General features: G+C 36.4%; 1 pseudogene; it reads right to left on the bottom strand.

Annotated features, from left to right (window-relative positions):
* Positions 1-1,916: 1,916 nt before the first annotated feature.
* On the bottom strand, positions 1,917-6,767 carry LOC114048277 (annotated as a pseudogene).
* Between the last annotated feature and the right edge of the window lie 10,677 nt (positions 6,768-17,444).

The raw sequence follows: 17,444 nt of genomic DNA, 5'->3' as shown, positions 1-17,444 counted from the left end.
AAATAAATAAGTTTATAAAAAAAAGAAAAAGAAAAAAATACCACTTCTAGGACTGTATCCCAAAGAGATCATAAAAATGGGAAATGGAACAATATGCGCAAAAGTATTTATACCAGCTCTTTTCGTGGTGGCCAAGAATTGGAAATTTAGGGGATACCCATCAATTGGGGAATGGCTAAACAAGTTGTGATATATGAATGTAATGGAATATTATTGTTCCATAAGAAATGATGGGCAGGCAGACATCAGAAAAACCTGGGGATACTTACATGAACTGATGCTAAGTGAAGGGAGCAGAACCAGGAGAACATTGTACACAGTAAGAGCAACATTGTGGGAGGACTAACTTTGATAGACTTACCTCTTCTCAGCAATGCAAAGATCTAACACAGCTGCAAAAGGCTCATGATGGAAAATGCTATCGACATCCAGAAAAAGAACTATGTGTTCTGTTCTGAATGTAGATTGAAGCATATTATTCTCTCTCTGTCTCTCTCTGTCTCTGTCTCTCTGTCTCTCTGTCTCTCTCTCTCTCTCTCTGTGTCTCTCTGTCTCTCTGTCTCTCTTTCTCTCTGTCTGTCTCTCTGTCTGTCTCTCTCTCTCTCTCTCTCTATATATATATATATATATATATCTTTCTCTCAGTTTCTTCTTTCCCATGGTTTCTCCCTTTGATTATAATTCTTCTTCACAATCTGACAAATGTGAAAATAGGCTTAATATGAAAGTAAATGTAGAAACTATATCAGTTTGCACACCATCTTGGTGTGGGGGAAGAGAAGGGAGGGTTAGTAAATTGCATGTTGAAAACTAAAAACCAATCAAATTTTAAAATAAATAAATAAAATTTAATAATGAGAAAAAATAAATAACTGACAATCAAGTTTGAGCTTCTGAGCAAATTGACTTATTAGGCAATGCATGCCAATTGCCAAACAAGTTGGTTCCAGGCCTCCTCAACTTTGCACTGGACCCCAAATACAAGGGGAGACAGACTTTTATGCATTAAAACAATTAATGAAATAAGATCAATTAGTTACAAGAAAACAGTTAACCAGGATACAAAAGAAGGTAATCTGATTTCTAACTAAAGGAAAGATTTGGGACTTCTCAAGTTTTCAGAGGGAGAGTAAACAGTTGCAATTCCCTGACATTAGATCAAGAGGTGGCCCACTCCCCGCAAGAGTCTATATTCAATCAATGGAAGATGGAAACAATAACTCATTGGCCAGTGTGGGACCAGTTTTCAGATGAGACACATGGGTTGTTTGATATGTGTAGTTTCGAGAAAACTCCTTGCTTCAATCTTCAGATCTAACTGGGTTTCTGGTCAATTTAACCTAATTCATTAAGCATTTCTAAGCAGCAGGTAGAGGTAGTCCAGCTTCCCAAACATGCAGGGCTTGGTTCAAACAATGCAATAAATTTTTTTCCCACAGTTCCCACAATTGGATAAATTTTCTCACAAGAATGAAATTGTACCAGTCCCATAATTAAATAGAAAAGGAGCTGAGTTAGTTCCAGAATTGAGTCACAAGATGGAATCAGTGTGATTCATTCAATTCCCAGTACCACTTGCTGTTCTAATACCCTCAATTCTGTAACAAGGGAGCAGGGGGCCTGGTCTCAGTTTTCGTTTTTTGTTTTTTTTGTTTGTTTGTTTGCTTTGTTTTTGTTTTTTGCTAATCTTAAATAGATTTTATTCCCCAAGACAAGAATTGCATTTCCACTTCTTTACAATATTGATAAAGTGCAATGTTGTTCACTTCTCTCCCTCTGCACACATTCAAGTATTCAGAATGCCCAGATTTACACAGAAGCTTAAATGCTACTTTTAAACTGCTGCTGCCTTGTCTACAAATTTGAGTCTTTCAACTTTTGGAAAGCTACGTGCAATGCTCTTTCTTCTGGTGTGTTTAGTCAACCTCTTCAATAGTGGGTCCAAAAGAATCACCTCCAGATGGGGCTGTTCCATCCCCTGGGAACCCACCATGCATGTCTCCTGGCATGTCCCCTGTATGCTGGTACAGCTTAGTAAGATGGGGTTGCAGACCTTTTCCAATTCTTTCTAATGATGTTCAAATTCTTCCTTCTAAGCAGTCTGGTTCTTATCTAGCCAGTTCATTATTTCATTACATTTGTCAGGGATCTTCTGTTTGTCTTCATCACCAATTTTGCTTCATAGTTTTTCATCCTCCATGGTAGCCTTCATGTTGAAAGCATAATATTCAAGAGAATTCTTGGAAGACACCTTGTCTCTCTGCTTCTAATCCTCAGCCTTATATTTCTCAGCCTCCTGGACCTTACGCTCAATGTCTTCTTTGCTTAGATGACCTTTATCATTGGTGATGGTGATTTTTCTGTCCTTGACTGTGCTCTTATCCACAGCAAAAACACTGAGGATGTCATTTGCACCAAAGTCAAATGTTACTTCAGTCTGAGGAATATCCCTGGGTGCTGGGGAGTTTCCTGTGAGATTAAAATTGCCAAGCAGGTTGTTATCCTTTGTCATTACTTTTTCACCTTCATAAACCTGAACAAGCACACCAGTCAGAAAAACATTTGAATAGGTGGTAAAGGTCTGTGTCTGCTTGGTGGGGATGGTGGTATTGCATTGGTCAGAATTGTCATAACTCCACCAGCAGTTTCCATTCCTAAGGAAAGAGGAGTGACATCCATCAGCAGCAAGGCCTGCACATTCTCAGATTTATCTCCAGACAAAATAGCAGCCTAGACAACTGCACCGTAGGCAATAGCCTCATCAGGATTAGTACTCTTTTTTATGGTAATTTTTGTTTATTTTTTTGTTTTCAACATTTACTTCCACAAGATTTTGAGTTCCAGATTTTCACTCCATCTCGCCCCTCCCCCCACCCCAAGGTGACATGCATTCTGAATACCCCTTCCCTTAGTCTGCTTTCCCTTCTATCTCTCCCCCCTTCTCTTATCCCCTTCCCCTTCAATTTTCCCGTAGGGCAGGATGGATTTCTGTACCCCATTTCCTGAATTTCTTATTTCCCAGTTGCATGTGAAAACATTTTTTTAAACATGTGTTTTTAAAACTTTGAGTTCCAAATTTTCTCCCTTCCTCCATCCCCACACACCCTCATTGATAAGGCAAGCAATGAAATCTAGGTTATATATGTGCAGTTATGCAAAACACTTCCATAGTAGACATGCTGTGAAAAACTAACTCTATTTCCCTTCATCCTATCCTGACCTCCCCCATTTATTATATTCTTTCTTTTGACCCTGTCCCTCCTCAGAAGTATTTGCTTCTGATTACCCCCTTTCCCAATATGCCCTCCTCTCTATCATTGCCCTACTCTCTTGTCCCCTTCCCCTCTATTTTCCTGTAGGGTAAGACAGATTTCCACAGCCAAGTGAGTGTGTATTTTATTCCCTCCTTAAGTCAAATCGTATGAAAATAAGATTCACTCATTCTCTCTCACCTTCCCCCGTTTCCCCTCCATGTAAGAGCCTTTTCTTTTCTTTTTTTGTGATTATATTTTGTGATTATATGTATAAATTATTATAATTTACCCCATTCTACCTCTCCCTTTCTCCTTCTCCTACTGTAATCCTCTCTCACCCCTTAATTTTATTCTCCAGATACGACCCCTTCATCTTCATCTCACCCTGTGCCATCTATCTATCTATCTATCTATCTATCTATCTGCCTACATACATGTAATTTTTCACCTCCAACTGCCCTAATACTGACAAAGGTCTCATGAGTTACAAATATCATCTTTCCATGCAGGAATGTAAATAGTTCAACCTTAATAAGTCTCTTATGATTTTCTCTTTCCTGTTTACCTCTTCATGTTCCACTTGAGTCTTGTATTTGAAAGTCAAATTTTATATTCAGCTCTAGTCTTTTCATCAAGAATACTTGAAAGTCCTCTATTTCATTGAATGACTATTTTTTCCCCTGAAGGATTATACTCAGTTTTTCTGGGTAGGTGATTCTTGGTTGTAATCCTATCTCCTTTGCCCTCCAGAATATTATATTCCATGCCCTGTGGTCCCTTAATGTAGAAGCTGCTAAATCTTGTGTTATCCTGATTGTGTTTCCACAATACTTGAATTGTTTCTTTCTGGCTGCTTGTAATATTTTCTCCTTGACCTGGGAACTCTGAATTTGGCTACAATATTCCTAGGAGTTTTCCTTTGGGGATCTCTTTCAGAAGAAGATTGGTAGATTCTTTCAATTTCTATTTTGCCCTCTGCTTCTAAAATCTCAGGGCAGTTTTCCTTGATAATTTCTTGAAAGATGATGTCTAGGCTCTTTTTTTGATCATGGCTTTCATATAGTCCAATAATTTTTAAATTCTTTCTCCTGGATCTATTTTCCAGGTCCGTTGTTTTCCAATGAGATATTTCACATTGTTTTCTAATTTTTTATTCTTTTGGATTTGTTTTACAGTGTCTTGATTTCTCATAAAATCACTAGCTTCCAATTGCTCTATTCTAATTTTTAAGGAAACATTTTCTTCAGTAAGCTTTTGGACTTCCTTTTCCATGTGGCCAATTTTGCTTTTTAAGGCGTTCTTCTCCTCATTGGCTTTTTGAACCTCTTTTGCCATTTGGGTAGGCTATATTTTAAGGTGTTATTTTCTTCAGTATTTTTTTTTTGGGTCTCCTTTAGCAAGCTGTTGACTTGTTTTTCATGATTTTCTTGCAAAACTCTCCATTTTTCCTCTACTTCTCTTACTTGCTTCTCAAAATACCTTTTGAGCTCTTCCAAGACATGGGACTGATTCATATTTTTCATGGAGGCTTTGGATGTAGGAGCTTTGGCTTCATTGTCTTCTTCTGGTTGTATGTTTTGATCTTCTTTGTCACCAAAGTAAGATAATATAATCTGACTCTTTTTGCACTGCTTACTCATGATCCCGGCTAATTACTTGAGTTTTAAACACTTTGTTAAGGTAAAAGTCTCCTTCCAATGTGAAAAATGTACTGTCCCAAGCTTCAAGAGTTAGTACAGCTGTTTTCAGAGATACTTCTAGTGATCTGAAAATTTTCATTTCTTCCAAGGTGCTATGATAAGGGGCGAGGTGTTTTCTCTCCACCGCCACAACAATCTCCACTACACCAGCATTTCTCCTTGCCCCAGTACCTCCCCTCAGAACTGTGACCCAGATCTAAGCACCGGTAAAGCAAGAGATTCCTGCCTCAGCACTGGCAAAGAGAACCCTGCATTCACCCTCTGATCAGCCACTTGATTCCCCTTCAGTCTGTGGGCCAGAAGCTCAGGAAATAGCCACAGCCCTAGGCCATGCTCGAGACTTGCAGCTGAGACCTAGCTCCTTCTCTCACTGCAGTCATAGACTTTTCCCACTGACCTTCCAAGTTGTCTTTGGCATTCATGGGTTGAGAAGTCTGGAAACTGCCACAGCTGCCTATGATTCAGTTCTCTGAGGCCTGCTCCAGGGTCAGTGCAGCCTGCATGCCCACATGGAAGTGCGCTCCTCTCCCCGCCCAGTGCAATATACCTTTCTGATCAACCATTCAGGCTATCTTTGTCTGGAAATTTGTTTCACTCTCTCTTTTTGTGGGTTCTGCTGCTTTAGAATTTGTTTAGAGGCATTTTTATAGGTACTTGGAGGGGTTTGCGGGGAGAGCTCAAGCAAGTCATTGCTTTTACTCTGCCATCTTGGCTCTGCCCCCAGGATTAGTACTTTTGTTGACCTCCTTACCATTGAAGAAGTCTTGCAGAAATTTCTGGATTTTGGGTTGCAAGTGGAACCACCCACCAGGATAATGTCATGAAGCTGTGATTTGTCTAGCTTGGCATCTCTTAAGGCCTTTTCCAGTGGGTCCAATGTGTCACAGAAGAGATCAACATTCATATCTTCATAATGGGCTTAGGTGATTGATGTACAGAAGTTGATACCTTCATGGAGGGAGCCAATCTCAATACTGGCCTGGGTACTGGAAGAGGAGGTATACTTTGTAAGTTCACAAGTGGCGCATAGATGGCAAACAGCCCTTTTATTTTCATAGAGGTCCTTCTTGTGCTTTCACTTTAACTTGGCCATATAATGGTTGACCATGTGGTTGTCAAAGTTCTCCCCACCCAAATGAGTGTCCCCAACTGTGGACTTGACCTCAAGGATACCATCTTCAATGGTAAGAATGGAGACATCAAAAGTAGTAAGTACAAGGTCAAAGATCAATACATTTCTCTCTACACCAGCCTTTTTGTGCAAGCCATAAGCAATAGCAGCAGCAATTGGTTCATTGATAATTTGAAGCACATTGAGAACAGCTATAGTTCCAGCATCTTTGGTGGACTGACATTGGGAATCATTGAAATAGGCTAGTAGTGTGGCCACAGCATTTGTGACACTCTTCCCAAGGTAAGCTTCAGCAATTTCTTTCATCTTGGTCTAGACTTTAGAAGATGCTTCTTCTGGATAGAAACTTTCAGTCTCCCCTTTATACTCCACTTGCACCTTAGGCCTGTCTGTGTCATTCATTGCCAAGAAAGGTCACTGCTTCATGTCTGACTGTACAACTGCATCATCCAATCTGCACCCAATCAGGTGTCTGGTATCAAAAACTGTGTTAGTAGTATTTATTGCAACTTGATTCTTTACAGCATCACTGATTAGATGTTTTGTGTTGGTGAAGTTGACGTAACTTGGTGTGGTCCTGTTTCCTTGGTCATTAGCAATGATCTCCACATTCCCATGTTGGACTCGCACACAAGAATAAATGATGCCAAGATCAGTGCCAACTGTGGGTCCCTTCAACATGGTTGCTAAAGGAGTTGGGGGTCATAGATGACCACTATGGAGGAAGGACTGCTGTTGTGCTGAGTAGCCTGGTCTCAGTTCTAAGGCAGAAAACAAAACCACTAACAAGTATAGCTAAAGGAGAACAAGGAAGTTGTTCACAGTACCAGGTCCAAAAGGAACTGTAGTACTTTTGGCCACAGGAGAACAATTGCCCTGATCACAGTTTCAGGGCAGAGCAAAGTAGTAGTATTTCTAGCTACAGGCAGACAAGTTACCTTCCTGGGTAAAGATCAGATCAAAGGCCAGGAAAAGAGAGCAGTGACCACCCCTCTCCTTAGATCATACCATCTTAGAATCACCAAAAATGCACAGAGTTTGAGAAAATCAAATTGATTCTGTTTCCATTTTATAATTGATTTTATTCTATATCACCACCAATATGTTGTAAAATTGGTTAAATCAGGTTTCTTTTCTTCTGAATCAAGTTCAGAAGTTCAGCTTCTCTCTCTGAACTAAGTTGTCCCATAAATCACCTTAATTCAAAGAAATATATTTTCTCAATATTTCTTACTGCTCATGTACAATTAAGAGAAATCTATTATCTTCCCAACAAGCTTACACAATGCAGGTGGATGCCAGGAAGTCTATTATCTGTATAATGCTGGTAGTATAATACTGGAAGTAGTATAATGCTGGAAGTAGTATAATAACTACTTCAAGGTCTTTTTACTGACTGAGAAGGCAAGAGAACCCTTTTATTGGTCATTGCTAGCCAGAATTTTGTTCCTCAGTTTACTTTAATTTCAGTCAAAACAGCAATATCAGAACTAGTTTTAAAAATAGCAGCATGAAAAACCTGAAGTTTGGACAGTGCCCCCTCAAACTTGAGAGCAGAGCCCAACTTTAATATGAATTTAAAAGTCAAGAAACAGGATAGTAAAATGAGCAAACAATAACAACAAAGGCTGGCCATAAAGAGTTAGTATAGTGACAGAGAAGATTAAGACACAAACTTAGAAGACAACAATGTCTTAAAAGTTACAAGCAAATCATCAAAGAAAAAACTCTGAAATGGGCACAAGCCCAACAAGAATTCCTGCAAGAACTCAAAAAGGATTTTAAAAATTAAATACGAGATGTAAAAGAAAAATTCAGGAAAGAAATGAAAGTGATGCAAGAAAATTATGAAAATTAAGAAGAATCAGTCTTGGTAAAAAAAAAAAAGGCACAAAAATAAAGAAGAAAATAACATCATTAAAAAAACAGGATTAGCCCACTGGTAAGAAAGGCACAAAAATCCACTGAGGAGAACACTTCGAGAAGTATAATCGGCCAAATGGTAAAAAAAGTACAAAACTTCACTAAAGAAAACAAAAAAGTTGAATTGGCCAAACAGAAAAAGAGACACAAATGCTCACTGAAGAAAGTAATTCCTTAAAAATTAGAATTGGGCAAATGGAAATGAATAACTCCATGAGATGTCAAAGAAACATCTAAAAATCAAAAGAATAAGACATGAAATATCTTGTTTAAAAAATAACTGAGTCAAGGAGAGATGATATAAAAACAATTGGACTACATGAAAGCCATGATTTAAAAAAAGAACCTATACATCATCTTTCAAGAAATTATTGAGGAAAGCTGCTCTTATATCTTAGAACCAGAGGGTAAAATAGAAATTGAAATAATCTACTAATCACCTCCTGGAAGAGATCACAAAACGAAAACTCCCAGGAATATTATAGCCAAATTCCAGATCCCCAAGGTAGAGAATAAAGCATTGCATGCAGCCAGAAAGAAGCAATTCAAATATTGCAGAGCCAAAGTCAGGATCACATATGATTTAGTAACTTTCACTTTAAAGAATAGGAGTATTTGTAATATGATATTCTGGAAGGCAAAGGAACTAGTATTACAACCAAGAATAACTTACTCAGCAAAACTGAATACAATCCTTTGTGGGGAAAATGGATGTTTAATAAAAGAGAGGATTTTTAAGCATGAAAAGACCAGAGCTGAATAGGAAATTTGACTTTCAAATACAAGAATCAAGAGAAGTATAGAAAGGTAAACAAAGCTAAAGTTTTTTTAAGGTATAAGTAGCAATAAAGATATCAGACAAAGGTAAAGTAAAAATAATTGTAATTAGTAAGAGAAACTATTTTACTAAAAAGGTATCATAGGCGAATTAATATCAATATGAAACACATAAGCATCAAATGTCATGGCAACAATGGCAACAAATGATATAAAATTGTAATTGTGGGGGTCCCCGTGGAGCCTTCAAAAACTGACCATATATTAGTGCATAAAAATCTCAGAAATGAAAAAAGACAGAAATATTAAATGCACTTATGACCACAACAAATAAAATTAGATTAAATAAATGTCATTTGAAGTATAGATTATAAACTATTTGCAAACTATATACATATATATGTATATACATATATATACATACACACATATACAAACACATGTATATACACACATATATACATACACCCATATATAAAATATGCATAAATACATATAATACATACGTATGTGTGTGTATAGTTTAAAAATACATAAAGAAGAAATTTCACTAAATCTTTCTTTCAAACAGTTATGGTTTTGTTACCTAAACCAAGGAGAGGAAAAAAAGAGTAAAAAAAAAAACTAAACACCAATTTTCCTAATAAATATTGATATACAAACATTTTAAATCCAATATTAGCAAAAAGATTACAACTATATGTTTAAAATATCATACACTATGATGAGACTGTATTTATACTAGTAATTTAGACTGATTCAATATCAAGAAATCTATAAATATAATTTACCATATCAGTAACAAGACAAGAAAATTAATATGCTTATATTAACAAATGCAGAAAAAGCTTTTTAATTAAACACAACATTGTTTCCTAATAAAGACAGAAAAAGTATAGAAATATATGTAACTTTATTTTTTTATTTTATTTACATACTTCCTTTTTAATTTTGAGTTCTACATTTGAAAAAGCAAGCAATTTGATACACATTTTGCTCTTGAAGGCATTTAAAACACACTTCTATATTTGCCATGTTGCAAGAAAGAAAGAAAGGAAGGAAGGAAGGAAGGAAGGAAGGAAGGAAGGAAGGAAGGAAGGAAGGAAGAAAGGAAGAAAGAATCTACACTCAAAGTCCAGCAGTTCTCTTTCTAAGGAGATGGATAACATTTTTTCATAATGAACCCTTTGGAAGTATCTTGATTTATTTTATTGCTCAGAAAGTCTTTCCAGTTAATCATTGTTACAATATTTCTAGTTCCATGTGCAATGTTATCCTGGTTCTGCTCACTTCTTTATGTATCAGTTCATACAGGGCTTCCCAAGATATTTTCTGAAACCATCCCCTTCATCATTTCTTACATCAAAATGTGATTCCAACACAATCATATACCATAACTTCTTCAGTCATTCCCTAGTTGATGGGACAGTCTTTTCCCTCTTTTTGTATCTTCAGCACAGCAAAGTGCCTTGGATACAATGGGCATTTAACAAATGTTCATTGATTGGTTGATAATTGGGCTACAAGAATAGTAGCCATTCCCTTCCATAAGTACTCAAGGGTTATGAATAGTTTTCAAAGGGAAAAAAATAAAGCTATTGATAGTCATATAAAAATGCTCTAAATCATTAATAGTTAGAGAAAAACAAATTAAGACAATTCATCACATTTATTACATTGACTAAGATTACAGAAAGGGAAAATGAGAAATGTTGGAGGAGATTGGAAAAATAGATACACTATAATGTACTATTTATGGAGCTGTAAACTAACCGAATTATTTTGGAGAACAGTTTCGAACTATGCCCAAAGAGTTATATAACGGCATAACATTTCTCCCAGAAATATCACTACCAAGTCATTATCACAAAGAGATCAAAGAAAAAGGAAAGGAGCTATATGTATCAAAATGTTGTCTTGTTGTTATTGTTGTTCTGTCATATTTCAGTTGTGTCTGACTCTTTGTGACCCCATTTGGGCTTTTCTTGGCAAAAATACTGGACTGGCTTGCCATTTCTTTCTCCAGTTCATTGTACAGATGAGGAAACTGAGGCAAATAGGGATAAGAGACTTGTTTAGGTCACACAGCTAGTGAGTATCTGAGGACACATTTGAAGTTAGGAAGATTCTTCCTGACTTCAAGCCCAAAACTCTATCCACTGTGCCACCTAGCTGTTTCATAAAAATATCTATAGCTATTCCTTTTGTGGTGGCAGGGAATTGGACACCATCAATTGGGGAATGGATGAACAAGTTACAGTATATAATTGTGATGGAATACTGTTGTACTATAATAAAAGTAGAAAGAACTGATTCCAGAAAAACCTTTGAAGACTTATGTAAATTTATGCAAAAAGAAGTGAGAACCAGAACTATTTATACAGGAACAGCAATATTGAAAAGAAAATCAACTGGGAAAAAATACTAATTCTCAGCAATGCAATGATCTATCGCAATTCAAAAGGACTCAGAACTGATAGGCTCAAAATGAGATAGAATCATTTTTTTCTCCTTTTTTTTCCTTTCTTTTTTCTTTCTTTCTTTTTTGGAATAAGACTAATGCAAAAATTTGTTTTGTATGACTTCATAAATACAATAGGGATTGTAGTTCTATCCTTCTTAATAGATGGAGAAAGGGTAAAGAGGAAGAAAATTTAGAACTGAAGATAAAATTGAATAAAATATAAAGATCAGAAATATCTTAAATGAAACCTGCCCTGGGACTTCAGTTGATTCCAAGATGCTTCCTGTACCTCAATCTACTCATTATCCCTTTTTCCCATTTGCCCAAATCTATTCCTCCCCAATAAATATATCAAATTTCCCCCATTTTGCTCCCATAAGCCTCTGTGGCAGGGTTGTCCCTTACTTCTACAGGGACTAAGTAAGGACTATTCCTCACCTCCATACAGTGACTCAGAATTACCTCCAAGTCATGTATTGGATCACTTTTCTTAAAAGTAAATAAACACCCACCATGGTTATACAGTAACAGAGTAAATACTCCCCATGCTATTAGAAATAAGATCTATCCCAATAATGTGACCCCTTCAAACACAAAACTGTTTCTAAGAAGGAACTGTTCAAACACCACAGAGGAGAGGAAAACTTTCAGTTTAGCAGGAACTGAGCTATTGTTCAAAGGTAAACAGAGACCTTTGAGGAAGCAATGTTCTTGAAGCCTGATTAACTCTATGCTGGAAAAGAAATATGGGAAAGTCAGATAAGGTCAGCTGGAACCATACCTCATTTAATTTGGTTGTTTCTAATCTTCAAATAATGTGTTGCTTGAGTAAGGCTTTGTACTCCTTGTGGTATAGTGTTAATGATCTTTCTAAGTAACATTATTGTGTTCTGATTCTTCATTACTTCTCATAAAATGGACAAGGTACTTACAGTTCTATTTTTGCATCACAACTTTTTTTCTCTATGCATTGCTTGTTTTGTTCTATTTGGTGTTGTTAAGTCATTTGGCAGAAGCTAAAGAGACCTATTAATCATTTTTAGTAACTACTAAATTGTGGTCCTGAAATAAAAGTAAGATTAATGGTTTGACATTATCTGCAACATTATGAACCAAGAATAAAGAACTGACAAATATTACACCTACCATTTATGTTAAAAATACATTAACTCGGGTGTCTACTGATTAACTTTTCTTTCTGTATCATATTTCTGGCAGAGGATATGAATTAGAAAAAAAAGAAAGTTAAATCCAAACTAAATTGTTTATAGCAAGTAAACCAAAATGCTGTTCTATACTATCAATATTATTCTTTGGATTAACTTTCAGGAAGGTAGTATGAAATTCCTCTAGTAAGGAGCACATTACCATTGATATGTATCTTATTTATGAGTCATTGTCTTTCCTGCAAGGTTATTTAGTACTAGAAGATGAACAATCTGTCTTGCAAGTGTCCAGAGTTTTTAGGAATAAAGGTAAGTGTTCAAGCTGGCTATTGCTAATGTAAAACCTTTAGAAGTAGGGTTGTTTTAAGATTTGATAGCAATAAAAGGATGATAAAAATGATTCTAAAGCACTTGACAAATTTGAAAGTACTATTTAAAATTGCTAACATTTTAAGTATAAAATTGCTAGCATTTTGCATTGACCTGTTTTTGCCAGGTCGATGCAAAAGGTTAAATAAATGTCAAATTATCAAATGTTATGTAGCTAATCCAGATTAGTCAGCAACATAATTGCTTCCAACAAACAAACAAAAAAAAAAAACTTTATGGGTCTTTTTTTATTGTTGCTTGCTCTTCTTCATGTATGTTAACTAGATATTAAGGATCATCTCATCCAGCTTCCTCACTTCACACTTGGTCCATGAGGAATCAATAATATTTAAATAATGAAATTCACATATTATCAAATAAATCTGTAGCAGAGCCATGGTAGTCATACTCCTTGTCCTTGGTAATATATCATACTGCTTTCTTGAAATGTTACAATCTCAGATGTATTATATCGTATGTATATATGCATTATACCTATATAATGACTCATTTTAACTTTTAATACATTGATAGCAGTTCTCTGAAGGATAGCCCTATAAGCACTGAATGTTTAATATGGAGGACATATGACTCCTGATTGAGAGTCCTCTGGGACTGTTACGTCATGTAACATGTAGTGATACATGATAGAAGAGAGTTTGAGATATATGGAGTAAGGGAGAAAATATTAACCTTTGAATGGCTATCAAGAATCCCCAGAGCCACAGGCTCATAGGAAAAGGAATCCCTCAAAATATCCTTTGATTTATAGTGACTGCACCCATGGAAACAGGAAAGAGAAGACTTCTCCATTAAAATTGTTGACTTCGTAGTGGGGCAAAGATTGTATCTTGCTCCCAAGTCAAAAAGCACATTAACTTTTTTTTAAAAAATAAGTTTTTATTGACAACTTTTGTTTTTCTATATCGCCATAATTACTTCAAATATTCCTCCTTTTCCTCTCCAAGACACTTATAGCATATAAGAAAGAATATTTAAGGAAAAAGAAGGAAGAAATAATAAGCACAACTGATCAATGCATTTTTAAAATTCCAAAAATATGTCCAATGCACAACACATGTGGACCTCTTAACTTTGAATAGGATCGGTTGGGGATATCCTCATGTGCTTCTTTTTATGATTCATAGTTGATCATTGAATGTTACAACATTCACTTTTGATATTTTGCCTGTGTGGTTTTTGTTTCCATTTATATTGCTGTAGTCCTTGCAGATATTATTTTTTCTTGGCTCTGTTTACTTCACTCTGCATTAGTATATGAAGATCTTTCCATCCTTATCTTTATTTATCTCATTTATCATATCCTGCAGAACAATAGCGTTCCATGCCATTCATATAACAAAATTTCTTAGGCTATTTCTCCCTAAAGGGCTTCTAATATATTTCCAATTCTTTGCTATCAGCAAAAGTCCTGTTATAATACTTTGGTGTGCACAGGGACTTTCTCAATGACATTTTTGTGTATAAGCCCAGTAATGAAATCTCTGGTTCAAAGGGTATGAATATTTTTTTTCATGTAAAGAAAATTTATTGAAAACCTAAATTTGAATATTAGTTTTTTCAATGAACTAATGTCCCTAGACTTGACACCTGAGATGTTTTAAACTCCAGAAAGTCTCATGTTTTGACTGCATTTGGCAGTCCATTTTGTGTTTCTAAAATTATTCAGGGCTTCTTAACCTCAGGTAAGGGGGGTTTGTTTTTAATAAACCCATGTCATTATATTAGTTTCCTTTCTGCATTCTTCCAAAAGAATTTTTAAATTTTTTTTTATTTGTAACTTATATTTTTAAAACTTTGGGTTATAAATTTTTTCCTTCCTCCCTCCCAACCCACCCTCATTGAAAAGGCAAGCACCTCCATACAGGTTATAGATGTGTAGTCATGCAAAACACTTCCATAGTAGTTATGTTGTGAAAAACTAAATATATTTCCCATCATTGTATCCTACTGCCCATTTATTCTATTCTCTCTTTTAACCCTATCCCTCTTCAGAAGTGCTTGCTTCTGATTATCCCCTCCCCCAACCTGCCCTCCCCTCTATCAACCCCTTGCTCTCTTGTACCCTTCCCTTCTTATTTTCCTGTAGGGCAAAATAGATTTCCATAGCCCATTGTGTATGTTATTCCCTCCTTAAGCCAAATCCTATGAAAATAGGATTCACTCATTCCCTCTCACCTTCCCCCATTTCTGCTCCACTGTAAAAGCCTTTTCTTGTCTGTTTCATGTGAGTTAATTTACCCCATTATACTTCTCCCTTTCTCCTTCTTCCAGTATAATCCTCTCTCAGCCCTTAATTTTATTGTCCAGGTATCACCTTTTCATCTTCAACTTACCGTGTGCCCTCTATCTATCTATGTATACATACATATATATAATTTTTTTCCCTCCCACTACCCTAATACTAACAAAGGACTCATGAGTTACAAATATCATCTTTCCATGCAGGAATGTAAACAGTTCAACCTTAATAAGTCTCTTATGATTTCTCTTTCCTGTTTACCTCTTCCATGTTTCACTTGAGTCTTATATTCGAAAGTCAAATTTTCTATTCAACTCTGGTCGTTTTATCAAGAATGCTTGAAAGTCCTCTATTTCACTGAATGTCCATTTTTTTCCCCTGAAGGATTATGCTCAGTTTTGATGGGTAGGTGATTCTTGGTTGTAATCCTATCTCCTTTGCCCTCCAGAATATTATATTCCATGCCCTCTGGTCCCTTAATGTAGAAGCTGCTAAATCTTGTGTTATCCTGATTGTGTTTCCACAATACTTGAATTGTTTCTTTCTGGCTGCTTGCAATATTTTATCCTTGACCTGGGAATTTTGGAATTTGGCTACAATATTCCTAGGAGTTTTCCTTTGGGGATCTCTTTCAGGAGATGATTGGTGGATTCTTTCAATTTCTATTTTGCCCTCTGGTTCTAAAATCTCAGGACAGTTTTCCTTGATAATTTCTCAAAAGATGATGTCTAGGCTCTTTTTTTGATCATGGCTTTCAGATAGCCCAATAATTTTTAAGTTCTCTCTCCTGGATCTATTTTCCAGGTCAGTTATTTTTCCAATGAGATATTTCACATTCTCTTCTATTTTTTCATTCTTTTGGATTAGTTTTACAGTGCCTTGATTTCTCATACAATCACTAGCTTCCAATTGATCCATTTTAATTTTTAAGGAAGTATTTTCTTCAGTAAGCTTTTGCACTTCCTTTTCCATTTGGTCAATTTTGTTTTTTAAGGCATTCTTCTCCTCATTGGCTTTTTGGATCTCTTTTGCCCTTTGGGTTAGGCTATTTTTAAGGTGCTATTTTCATCAGTATTTTTGGGGGTCTACTTCAGCATCACTTTTAGTTTTTCCTCTATTTCTCTTACTTGCCTCTCAAAATCCTTTTTGAGCTCTTCCATAGCCTGGGACCAATTCATATTTGTCTTGGAGGCTTTGGATGTAGGAGCTTTGACTTTGTTATCTTCTTCTGGTTGTCACCAAAGTAAGATAATATAGTCTGACTCTTTTTGCACTGCTAGCTCATGATCCTGGCCAATTACTTTAGTTATAAACTCTTTGTTAAGGTAGAGGTCTGTTTCCAGTGTGGAGAATGTACTGTCCCAAGCTTCAGGAGTTTTGTGAAGCTGTTTTCAGAGATACTTCTAGAGACCTGTAAATTTTCAGTTCTTCCAAGGTGCTGTGATCAAGGGCGAGGCGTTTACTCCTTTCCTGTCCTGTGCTCTGCTCTATGAGTGACCATAAGCACTCTTTTCTGTCTTGGAACTGTGAGGAGATTTCCTCTCCACAGCCACTACAAGCTCCACCATGGCAGCACTACTCCTCGCCCCAGGACCACTACCCAGAACTATGACCAAGATCCAAGCATGGGCAAGCAAGAGAATCCTACACCAGCAGAGAGATCCTTGCAATCCACCTCTGATCAGCCATTCAATTCCCCTTCAGGCTGTGGGCCAGAAACTTAGGAGGCATCCGTTGCCCCAGAGGCCGAGCTTGGAGAAAGCGGTTGAGACCCTGCACTTCTCTCTCACCGCTGGGAGAAGAGAAGTTGTCTTTGGTGTTAGTGGTTTGAGAAGTCTGGAAACTGCCACAGCTGCCTGTGATTCAGTCCTCTGAGGCCTGTTACAGGTTTGCTGTGGCCTGCATGCCCATGCTGAATTGTGTTCCTCTCCTAGCTGGGGCAGTATACATTTCTGATCAACCATCCAGGTTGTCTTGGGCTGGAAATTTGTTTCGCTTTGTCTTTTTGTGGTTTCTGCAGCTTTAGAATTTGTTTAGAGCCATTTTTTATAGGTATGTGGAGGGGTTTGGGGGAAAGCTCAAGCAAGTCACTGGTTTTACTCTGACAACTTGGCTCTGCCCTCCCCCAAAAAGCCAAAGGTATGAACATTTAAGACACTTTATTTACATTATATTCTAAATTGTTTTCCAAAATGCTTGTACCAATTCATAAGTCCACCAATAATGCATCAGTATGACTATCTTCTCACAATCCATTCAACATTGAAAATTGCTTTATTTTATCACATTTATCCATTTTCAGGGTTCAAGGAGAAATCTTAGGGTTGGTTTAATTTACATTTCTCTTATTATTAGTAATTTGGAGCATTCTTTCTTGTAGTGATTAATACTGCATA

The sequence above is a fragment of the Vombatus ursinus genome, unplaced genomic scaffold (assembly GCF_900497805.2).
Source record: "Vombatus ursinus unplaced genomic scaffold, bare-nosed wombat genome assembly UNPS02014792.1, whole genome shotgun sequence".
Classification (NCBI taxonomy): Eukaryota; Metazoa; Chordata; class Mammalia; order Diprotodontia; family Vombatidae; genus Vombatus; species Vombatus ursinus.
This window is presented reverse-complemented; position numbering and strand designations above follow the sequence as displayed.